At 48.4% G+C, this 8181-nt stretch overlaps 1 protein-coding gene across 13 annotated transcripts in view; it reads left to right on the top strand.

Annotated features, from left to right (window-relative positions):
- The window catches only part of RAD51B (RAD51 paralog B), a 474920-nt gene that overhangs the window by 34488 nt on the left and 432251 nt on the right, over nucleotides 1-8181 (top strand). For 2 of the 13 annotated variants that reach the window (XM_072038852.1, XM_072038853.1), the window contains exon 2: nucleotides 3275-3464. The exons of the other annotated variants lie outside the window; for them this stretch is intronic. The gene's annotated coding sequence lies outside the window, so the exon portion shown is untranslated. The remainder of the gene's footprint in view (nucleotides 1-3274; nucleotides 3465-8181) is intronic. 13 annotated transcript variants of the gene reach the window in all.

Raw genomic sequence — 8181 nt, 5'->3', positions numbered from 1 at the left:
GAATACACGCGCTGTGTCCTGTATTCAAGGGCAAGGCTTGCGGACCCAAGTTCTTCACTTCAGTCTTTCTGCCTGCAAACTGCAGCTGAACCCGCAGACAAGGAAGCTGCTTTATCTTCCTCTTCCTTTCTGCACGTCCGCAGCTCCCACACATCCCTCTGCCAACCACCCTGTGTTGTAGAAGGAAATCTCTCTTCTGGTGCATCCCCTGCTAAATCAGAAGCCGTTCCCACCATGCACCCCTCGCCCAGCTGCTGTGGCACCAGGTTGGGTCACAGAGGTGGGGACCCCTCAAGAGGCCTTGCTGTCCTCAGCTGTCCTTGCTTTGCAAATGACCTCCTCTTGCACCTGCCTTCCCTCCTGCCTCTTTGGGTGTCCGGAGCCTGCCGTGGGGAAGTGACCGGCCCTTCCTTCCACCTCCAGCCTGGGGAGTGGGGCAAGCCCCTCTGCGCCTGCTGGGGGGGCTCAGCACCATGCCAGGCTGTAAGCTAACAGAGGTCAGGCTCGGTCTGGGGAGGGAACTTCGATTTTAAGGGCAGGCTCAAGAAGCGTGATGATGAATTTGCAGCATCTATGATGGCTTATTTCCAGGATGGCAAGGGTTCGCTCCATCAAGGGTTTAGGGACTTGGACTGGTGCTTTTTGATCATCCAACAAGAGAGAAGAGACAGGAGGAGGTGGTGCCCTCCGTACCTGCTGTGCTCTCGGTCCCTGGGCAGCTGGCAGATGCCAGGGGGAAAAGTGGCCTGGAGTAAGTCCAGGGAGGGGCTGGGGGGACACTGCATGGTTGGTGGGTGTCCAAAGGCGCTGCTGCTTCAAGTACACAGCTGCCCTTTCCCAGGGAGATCTCCGCTGCACATGGCAATGCAGAAGTCTGCTTGCCCCACAGAGCATGACTGCCTGGACTTGCTCTGGGGTACACCAGAGGTTCAGGATCTCTACTCACCTTTTTTCTCTAAGGAATTCCCTACCGACATCTCTGTGGAAAAGTGCATCACCTAGCGATATGCAAGTGAGAGCTCGTTAGACTGGCTGAGGTACTAAAAGCCATGCAGCACTGTGCTCCATCCTGGTAAGTTAATCATGCTGAAAGGCAGAAAGCCTTGGCCCACAGAGTGCTGCCGTGTGTTTCTGCCACTTCCAGCACCTGAGTTAGCCCAAGGGCCTACTCAGGAGTGTGTTCTGCCTTATTAAATGTACTCTTAATTCCATGGGGTCCCATGGAAATGTTTTTCATGGGAAAGCAGGGTGTTAAGAGGGGGAGACTGGGAGGGATACTGTAGCAGCTTCATTACCACTTATGATCTCACCAGAGAGCATCTTGTTTAAAGTTGCAGCTACTTACCTGAGGCCCTAGACACCAAATGTAGGAAGGTGGCTTGTCACAGCTGTGGAGTGGGGCCCTAGCACCACACACCCACAGTCCACGCTGAGTGTGCCATGCCCTGCAATCCCGGTGCAGCCAGGAGGAGCTTCTACCGTGCAAGGACTGTGGTGATGCAAGAGCTGCTGGTTAACGGTGGCAGAGCAAGGCCTGCTGGTGACATCTTCAAGACCTGGACAGGTTGGAAGCAGCTGTTTTGTGCTCTCCATGTCTGAGACTTCTCACAGGTGTAAAGCACTCTGGCAGGTTTTTTATTCAGGCAGAAGCTGAGCTTTTCCTTGACTCCTTCCTCTGGAGCCCAGGCTGCTCGCTCCCTTTGTAGCCACCAGATTTTCTGATGAGCACGGCCTTCATTAGCTTCTCAGAAAATAGCAGTTTTAAATGGTAATCCCAAACGCTTGACGTCAGTTTGTATTTATGCTCTAGTCAATTTTGGAGCTAAAGACTCTTAAGTATCTGGTAATGCTGTTTGTTTGTACCGTTGTGTGGCATGCTGTCCTGCTTTGATGCTATAATGAAGAAGAAGGAGAAGGAAATACAAGCAGTTTGCTCATTAATAAAAAGAAGTAAACATATGCAGTTGAGACTATCGATATTTATTATGAGTTGAGATATGCACAGTGTTTGTAGATTTCTGGCCTTTCAAACCGAGGATACTTTCCAGTGCAGAATTTGCCACTGACCCCCTTTGCAACATACCTATGCTGCTGCTTTGGTATGGCTCCTTGCCTAGTATTTGGGGGAATAAGAGTAACAGCATTTACCTTTATCAATTTTCACTGAAAGATCTCTAAGTGCTTTTCACAAACGAGTGAAATAAATTCCCACTTCAGGCCTTGAAGTAGGTCAGGATGAGCCCAAAATACAACTGTCAGGAAGCTGATGGAAATGTCCTGACAGGTCCAAGGTGGTCTAGTTGGACCTGGAAATGAAGTTTAAAATTTTGCCTGCCCACCATTTTTCCAGGTGTGAGGAAAAATGTTAAATTCCCAACTGTGCATGACAGCCCCTGGAGCAGTGGGCTACCCACAGGCCATGGGCTTGTGACTGAAACAAGTCCCTCAGCTCTTCACTGGAGATGTCAGCAGCCACCTGCATGCAGGCTGCCCATATGCAAAGCTGGCACGTGAAGGGGCCATCAGAGCTGACATGTAGCATAGGTCTGTTGTTCAAAATAGGACTGATTTCCCTCTCTGTGCTACATAATCTCATCATCATCAGAGTACTTTTGGGTAAATATTGCTAGGGGCAACAAGCCATGTTAGAGGCTAAACTGAGGTGACCATCTGCTCTATCAGCTCATGTTGTTGCAGTTACCGCAGAGCTTATCTACATCGCCCCTTCTGTTGTCAGATCCCTCATCTGATGCCACATCTCTTCCTATTGCTCTTGCTTCTCCATCAGGTCTTTTGGCAATCTGTCCCTTTCTGTGCCTTAAATCCACTGCAAGTCCATGTTGTGATCACAGCTACTCTAAGCTTCCTTTGTGGATCCCTCCTTTGGCAATTTAACACAAATGGGCTGATTATTGATGAGCCGTGGCATCCATTAAAGCCCACAGCAGCTGCAGTTCTCAGTGCTTTGGAAGCTCAATGCAGAAAGCATTTTACACACTTGCCTTCAGGCACAAGGACAGCAGTAAGTTTGCAATTAATTTCCAGTGCCTTTGCTATAACATCCACACAATGGTACATAATAGGCTTTCAGGGCTAAATTCAGCTAAAAGGTTCTCCTGGCAATCTCTGAGTTTCAATGTGTGCAGAATAATTCATAATTTCAGCTGATCCTTCTTATAAATGCACACGGAGTGTATGTGTGTGTTTACATGCGCAAACATGGCCGATGGCCTCAGCACTGTACCACTCGCTGACTGCATTGTGAATTTTACAGGCAGAGAAGAGCCGTAACCTGCTTAGCTGCAAACACTGCCGCAGATCGTCTGCATGTGTCCACACTGCCGCTTTCCTGAACACCTGAGATCCAGAGAAGAGCCAAGGTGAAGCTCCACATGCCCATGAAGCAGGCCAAGAGCCGAGACAGCAGCTCTTGACCTCACAAGCGGTGTGCCTGCAGGTTTTATGTAAGTTACACAAGTTGCCCCCAGGCCGTGTCCACCACCACGGCTGCCTGTGAGCTCAGGGTTGCCCCCACAGCAGGCCCGAGGCCTGGCCTTGGCTGCTGCCATCTCGGTCCGTTAAAGCCCACGTCTCTGATTTATCTTCCACTGCTTCTGTCCTCTCCTTCCTCTCCACCTCACTAGCTGCCTCCTGGCAAGGACTTGTTGAATTTTAGGGTTTTGGTGTTAGTTTGGACCTGGTGACTTAATCGGTGCCACATAACAACTTTTCTTCCTGGCCAAGTGACCAGCAACGCAGGCTGTCCCTGGCCACAGGAGACTTGTGCTCCCCTTCTGCTTCTCGTGTTCCCTGCCAGCCACTCTCCTCCTTTCTCCCTGGCAGACACACAGCAAGCAGGGAAGGCAGGGACATCGACCTCCTCTGCTGCTTCTGTTCACACCCAAAGGAGAAAAACTTCACACACATTGTTCTTGCTGTATCAACCCCACCTCCCGGTGCTGAGTGGTGCTCCTCATTCCCCTGCATTAACTTCAAGCATTCTGTAATCATCAGACCAGCTCTTCCTTATATGCCTGGCCTGTATGTCCCACCAGCTCAGCCCCTTCCCCTGAGTGTCCCTGCTGTGCTGGTGCTGATGTCCCGGATGCCTGTTTCCCATTACTCATCCTGTGCACAGGAGGTTTTCCTTCAGCTGGCCTGCCAGAACATACCCTTCTCTCCATTCCAGTCTGTCTTGCCAGCCCTACAAAACCCAGCAAATTAGATCATCTGCATATCTATTTCACATATTTATGCGTGAGATACTAATCCCCACATAGTGAAAGGGTCATGTGTACAAAAGGGGAAATGAGGACAGCAGCATTAAAGGGAGAAGTAGGGTGAAGGTGGGTAATGGCAAGGGCAGGGCAGATGTCAAGGATGGGAGTTTACAGTGTTGGGAAAAAATATTAGAAAACCAAAACAACAGCAAAGCAAATTATAACTAAGAAGTCACATCAATGCTCTTTCCTTGCTAGTTCTGCATTCAAGCTCCTGCTCCCTGTACCTCTGCCTTCAGAGCAGAGACCAAGTCCTCCAACAGGCTCAAGAAATCTATAAAGAAATAAAAAAGCACACTTTTCTGTGTGTCTTTTGCGATAACAGACACCTCTCATTCCCTTTCACCGTCATGGCAAAGCTGCTGTGCCCTGCAGACCTGTGTCTCCTCGAGGAGCCCTGGTCAAGCGCCCAGCCCGACCCCTGGCCCTGTGCAGCTGGGAGAGCTGCCTCGGGGCTGCCCCGTGCAGCTCCACACGCTGTGGCTCCCAGCGGGTGCAGGACTCGCCTTCCAGGCTGCTACAGGGACCCCCACAAAAGTCAGCTCCGTTTCCCATCTGTTACTTCCCTGGGGCACAAAAGCAGGTGAAATGTCTGTTGGATGCCACAGGAACTGCTCAGGCTGCAGTGATGGTAATGTAACGCTTAGAGCAGCAGAAAGATCTCCTATCAGGTGAGAGAGGTTGTTTTCTTTTTGTTTGTTTTTGTTTTTTCCCCTTTAAGGGATTCTGCAGCCAGCCAGTGACCTGGGGATGTGACAGTTGGGTCTCAGTCATGTTTTCACACGACGCAGACAGCAGATGCTTCAGAAGATTATATTTCTTCATGTACATTGGGTCTCCGGGGAGATTATATGTTCAGGGTCAAGGGCTTTCGGGGACTGGCTCTGCAGCCCCAGAGGAGGATTTTTCTGTTTCCAGCAAAAGATATCTGTAAAGCACAGGGCATCCTGCCAAGCCCTCTGTATGGAGTCAGCAAGAAATGCTGCTCCCGAGAGAGATTTTTACCTACAGCTCTGTCAGGGATAGCTTTTATTATAATCATAGCAGTTGATCAAATATCCCACAGCACCACAACACCTTACAGCCTGTGTATCAGGGCTGATCCTGACCTGGGGAGCAGCACTTATTGGACTGCAAAGAGGTTATTCATGTGGGGAAAAATCGGCTCCCTCTGTAAAGGCAGGCAGCAATGGGCACTTTATAGTGATGCTGTGTTTTTGAAATGCAGATATCTTGGCCAGTTCAATCACCAGCTGGCCAGCACAGATTTTGCAAGGGAAAGAATTATGTCCAAAGATGCAACAAAAGCCCTCCTGGGGTCTTCCCTGTGCACACTGACAAGCCAGAGATGATCTATGCTTTTAAGAGGTTTCATAAAGAGCCTGCCTCCTCCTCCTCCCAGTCCTTCATGACAGTTAATTGATCTGCTTGAGATATTGAAGGATTATGACTTAGCCAGCCCTCCTAGAATAGGAATTTCAGATTCCACATGTCGTAGGAACACAGGGCACCAGTCGCTCTGAAAGCCAGTTCTGGGAATATCCACAGCTACCAGTAAAATCCCAGTACAGCGACGGGCACTGCAGGGTGCCCTTCATCCTGCAGCAGCTGCCACGTGCTATAGCTCCGTCTTGCTGGGAAGTCACTTTAGCCGTGAGGAAGGATGGGCCGGGCTGCCTGCCACGATGTGCTTCTCTGGCACCCAGCCCTCCCCATACTAGGCAGCAGTGGCATGGTGTTACCCAGCCTCAGGGGGCCAGGACATCCCTGTGACATCTTCTTCAGGAACAAGGGGTCTGCAGTAACTCATTGAGCTGCCCCAGTGAGAAAACTGAACAGAAGCACCACGTTTGGCCATGGCGTTTGGATCCAGATCTAACCTTTGTCAGGCTTGGGACTGAGTGAGTTTCTGAAGGGTATGCCCAGGACAGAGTTCTTCAGAAGCAATGTGACTAATTTTCATGTTACGTATGTCCTCCTGCCTTCGTTTATATGAACAAAGTCTTGCTCTTGTTCCACTCCCTCAATACCACAGCATTGTGGCTAACGGGGTGGCAGCAGTTTCCTTTTTCTTGCTGTTCTGAACAGGCAGAAGGGGGATCAGTGGTGCTGATAAGCAAGTGAAGCTTGTAATGGCGAAGAGAGGGAAGGAATTCATGCCTATCCCAAGCTATTTTTTTCCGTTTATTTTAATATATGTAATTTTGATGTTATCTGTTGACTTAGATTTTTAACAGATTGCAGGAAAAGAGCCTATGTGCTACTCTAGGCATTTTTGGCAGATCCATAGGAAAGCTATCCAGTTAAGATCAGCAGTTAACCCACAGCAAAGCCTAATCTCCAGCCAAAAGCTTAATCCAACAGAAACCAAACATCTGCCCTCCTCGGGCATCACGGGATGGAGACAGAGGCCTTGGCTTCTGGGGTGGCTCCAGGATTGTTCCTCTTCTGCCTCCTGCCTGGCTGCAGAGCAGGGCACGTGTGCTCGCTCCGTGGGTTAGGTAAGAGACGGTGATGTGGGGTGGCAGATGCCAAGCTCTCAGAAACACAGCTACGAAACCTCAGAATGAACCATACATAGATCGAGCACAATAACACTACCCCTCCCTTGCCCTGTAAAACCTTCTGCTATTTCTGGCCTTTCTCTCCAAGAGTCTCTTTTCATACACAGCAGATTGAGTCCATTATCTCTGACAAAAAAAAAAAAAAAAAAAAAAAGTCTGCACACTGCTTTTCTTTGCTGTATCTCATTCCTGACCTCTGCTGCTTTTTCTTACTATTCTAGTCCTGCCTTATAATAGGAAATGGAAAGCCCAAAGATTTTTCTTCACATCTGACATTCATTCATCCTCCTCGTTTCTTTTTTTTCCCTGTTAGATTAACAGCAGGGAGAAAGAAACAGTAAAAACACCATGGTCCATATTTTTTATACCCAAAAGCCTGATTCTGTTCTTAGTCTTACTTTCTCCTTGTGTACCTATATTCACTTCACTGACCTTATTCTGGATCCTTACCAACTTAAAAGGGAAGTAAAGTGATATATTTAAAGAGTATTTATTTTAAACACTATATTATGAATTAAGACAAACAAGTCTCACGCTCATCTGCCCATTTCCCAGCCCTGAAGACTTGTGTACATTCCTGAGCTTATCATTCAAGCCCAGATATTTGAAAAGTGACCACAGATTTAGAATGACTCAAGTTTTACCAGTCTGGGACATTTCTGCCCTGTTTTTGAGATGGCTCCAGTTGAAAGCATGACAGCTGTGCACCCTTGGGGCTGAAAGTATTTCAAGTCGGAAGCCTTAAAATCAAGCCAGCTCAAATCGGAGGCTTTTAAAAATCATTTGGCCTTGGTATCTGAGTCGGCAAGTCCCTGCTGTGAGGTGATGGATGCAGGCAGCTCCTGGTGCAAGCTGAATGAAGGCCATTAGAATTAAACCTTTGGTGCCATACGGCTGCTGAATCACACAGCCCAGGATACACCTGTCCCTGCTGATGCCATGAGAGTGCAGCTCTAATGAATGCAGGATGGCTCCATCTTCTGTCATCTCAGAGGCACCTTTCCTTATGGTGCACTGTATGTTGCAAGGTCAGGAGTATTCTCATTTCATGATTTTTCCCTCTTGGGTGTGAAAACTCCTAAGGTTTGGGAAAAATATGCCCTGAAAGGCTGGAATAGATTGGACTGACTGAGATGCTTCCTGCAGATTTATAAATCTATATTCTAAAGACCATCTAAAACAATAGTTGAATTATCTGACAATTAATAGGACCCTGGTTCAGCAAAACTGCTAATCTTGCCTTCAGCTTCTTGCTGTACAAATGTCCTATTTTACTCCAATTAAGTATATGCTCAATGTGCTGCATTGTTCATTTAACATAATATGCTGCAGCGATT

This window comes from Anas platyrhynchos, chromosome 5 (genome assembly GCF_047663525.1).
Source record: "Anas platyrhynchos isolate ZD024472 breed Pekin duck chromosome 5, IASCAAS_PekinDuck_T2T, whole genome shotgun sequence".
In the NCBI taxonomy this organism is placed as follows: domain Eukaryota; kingdom Metazoa; phylum Chordata; class Aves; order Anseriformes; family Anatidae; genus Anas; species Anas platyrhynchos.
This window is presented reverse-complemented; position numbering and strand designations above follow the sequence as displayed.